The sequence below is a fragment of the Trachymyrmex septentrionalis genome, unplaced genomic scaffold, assembly GCF_001594115.1.
Source record: "Trachymyrmex septentrionalis isolate Tsep2-gDNA-1 unplaced genomic scaffold, Tsep1.0 scaffold40, whole genome shotgun sequence".
NCBI lineage: Eukaryota > Metazoa > Arthropoda > Insecta > Hymenoptera > Formicidae > Trachymyrmex > Trachymyrmex septentrionalis.
The window spans coordinates 5,322,090-5,325,707 of record NW_017305569.1 but is presented as its reverse complement, the minus strand read 5'-3'; positions in this window follow the sequence as shown (position 1 = coordinate 5,325,707).

The window sequence follows — 3,618 nt, the reverse complement described above, 5'->3', positions numbered from 1 at the left end:
CCCCCCCCCCCCCCCGCCCCTCCCCCTCCCCCCCTCGCTCCGATCAAGCTTCCCCGCGCGTTCTGTGTGTATTATTGCGATAAACGAATGTCCCTGCGATCGGCATCTCCCTCTATTTCTCCTTCATTGTTAAGCCACGATTATATACTGCTGCCTACATCTACTGTAAACGCGCGATATCCGCGCGTAATGTATATACACTACAGTTTTAAAATTATTTCATATCGAGATTCTACTTGGAAATATCTCAAGTTGTGATTTCAATCAATTATTATTACGTTATTAACCGTACCTACTTCTAAATGCAATAACGGGACCGTAATTTGGAAAAGGATGATTATACGATTGTAATCGTCTTTACGGCTCTTCACTCTCTACAGAGTGCTTTTGATTTATACACGTGAAGTTCTTGAGAATGAAAAATTAAGAGAATACAGTAGTTTGATAGTACTTTTGTTGCAAAATACTTATTGCCAGTAAGTAATTCAAGTATTCGGTATTCCTCCATGATTACGAATCTAAATGACACATGTACAATTAAAGATGCTGAAAGCTAACGGGTTTCATGATTTTCATTCGCTTTTACTTTAGGAGACGCGGTCTATTATTTTTATACAGCGAACCGAGACTTTGCGCTCATGCAATTGAAGATTCTTCCCCGCATACCCGAAGATAACCCACCGGGGCCCACCCATATATATATGTTTATTATTTAATAAAAACGTTATTGTGGTGAGCGAGGAGACACGGATCGTGCAATAACAGCGTCACGGAGTAAGATTGGCGTCGAATCCACCGAAGAGCAGGACAAACAGACGGACGCAGATATTGGGTTTGTCTCCTCCTGCGCCCTCCGGAGGATCGTTGTCCTTCCACTCTTTCGTTTCGTCGCGATTTCTCGTGTGCGCGAATGTGTGTGTGTGTGTGTGTGTGTGTGTGTGTGTGTGTGTGTGTGTGTGTGTGTGTGATTGTGCGCGAGAGTGCGGAATTATCTATATCCACCCCGATGTTCCGTGGCTCCAGATGGCAGCAGTGGCCATTGCCGCGGAAACCGCTGAAAGTCACCGACGTACGACGACGCAACGGGATTGTACTACGCCTATGTGTGTTCTCTTCGTGGGCGAAAAGCTATATGACCAGAAGGACATTGTGTTCGGGTGGGGTGAACGAGAAGGACGAGGGAACGAGGCTATACCCAGCACAGAGGTGTGTGTCAAGCGCAGCCACCCCCCCCCCCGCTCCGCACAGGCTCGAGAGCTATAACGTGATTCGGGCGGGACAATATATTATTTTAATGTTTTAATATCGTGTCGGTGTGGTCGTTCGGACAACGCGGTGTCTGCGTTTAGGACGTTCATGCGCTCCGGCTCGTCGTCACCGTCGCCGATCCGATCCGGAACCGATAATACCGGAAATCGTGTCTTCGACTCGCACCCCTTCGCACCCCCCCCCTCCCGCGCCACATTTTTTCGCAAGTAATTCCCTAACAAGTGTAAAGGGGAAAGTCTATTTCATCCTCCTTACGTATTGTACATCGGATGAAACATTTATGACGACGCTGTTATTGATGTACCTTCTGAATCATTGACTGTTTGCCAAAATAGAATTCTAATCATTAAATCAGTGGCGTGAATTCTGATGAAAATTAATCTTCAATTACAGCTTATGAAAACTACACCTAAATTCTAGGAGCGAAATGATTTTTCGGCCTTGAAATGCTAACTCTACTAAACTACCGCAGCAATTTCGCGAGTTAAAAATTGATTAGCAATTTAAGAAATTTTTTATGCTTATTCGTATATCTTCGAAACAGTCTTGATAATGTTGAATGACACATTAAAATCTGTAAATAATTCTTATTGCGAAAAATATCCCGAAAAAGACTCCCGGTCGAGATAATATTTTTCGCGATAAGAATTAATTACTTACGAATTTTACATAGTATATAAATTCACACAAGAGTCATACAAGCATTTAAGATCCAGCTAGACCGTTTAAGGTCTTCGATTTCTATAATTTGTAATAGAAAAGAAGGTTCAAAGTTTTTTTTTTTTCCTTCCAATTCGGAAGCTCGCGGTATCGATAAAAAATTTTTATTATCCACGATAATCGTCCACGATATCGTAGCTATAATCAAGGATTACATAAAATACAAAAGCAGGGAAAATATTTTGTTAGCGACAATTTATAAAAAAAGGCTGTCACATCATCGAATGTAACGCAAACAAAATGAATGCATTAGTAAAAATGAAACCTTTAAAATCCGTATATCAAAAACGAAACGTATATGAAATACATGCCGACTGAAATTACAAATCGAGAACGCGTTGGAGAATATAGATTTCAGTCACTTTATCGGGCCCGCTAATACGCTGCGTCGACTGTAAATCTCGGCGGGGAAGATTCCCGCGCTCTCGCAACGGCACACATAGCCGGGGCGCACCGGCGGTGTTCGCATCGGAGTACTGCGTGTTCTGGAGAAAGAAAAAGCTCGCGCGCACCGTCGCATTGTGCTCCCGCGGCTCCTGGTTCGCGGACGATTTAACATGGGGGCGATAACGACCGGGATAAATCAGCGCCCGTCCGAACGAGGCGCGGCCCGAAATCAATAATAATGGGCAGGAGCCATTAGTAAAATTAATAAATTATGCCACACATTATGTGCGCATTGTGAATCGCGCGCTAGCTCGTCGGGGTAATACGTCGTAAATCATATTAGTGAATAATCCGCATCACCATAACCAGCCGCACGGGCAGCCGTTGCGTTTTGCGCGACGACAAAAGTGGTATTAACCGCTCGTTCGCCGTTAACGTCCTCCCTCGCGTTCCTCGCGTAATCATTGCGTAATTGTGGAGTGTCCTAGGCAGTGTGCCGCGTCCTAGGCGGCGGCCTAAGAACGTAATCTCTCTTGGCTTCGTAAGAAGAGCTTCGGTCTCTTTAGAACAATCGATAGAGGGGAAACAATCGCGATAACCTACCGATTTAATACGTTTAATCTAATTGTTGAAAAAATATCGAATTTTCTTTCATATTCTTTCCTTGAATTTCCACGGAAAAATCCATAAAACATCTCAATCTTCTACATACATATACCTATATATATCGGGTCAGTGAATCTGTAAGAGACTTGACTCGAAAATAGAAATCGTGATATGTAAAATGAAAGTCTTAGCAAAATCTTATCTTAATAAAATATCTAGAAATTCTTAGCGAGGGAAAGAGAACGAGGGAGAGAAGAAGAGAGAACTCGGTAGAGAAACGTGAGATATGGACTTGTCGCGAATCAAAATGAAATGGATGATAGCGTGCGGAGTGGCTTCTGTTACCCCAACATACATACCATCGGCGTGAGAATTGTCGAAAAGTTCGCGCGGACGAGATAGAATCGAGCCGCAGTTCTTTTCCTCGTACGTATTAGCGAGCGGAGTAGCCGGTTACCGGTTGGAGCTAGGTATCTATCGACGAGCGCATAGCTTCCTATTAGCGGGGCACTTCATACGGACGGGATCCTGGGCTCTCGCTTCGCTTCGCCTCGCCTCACCTCACCTCACCTCACCTCACCTCACCTCACCTCACCTCACCTCACCTCACCTCGCCTCATCTCACCTCGCCGCGCG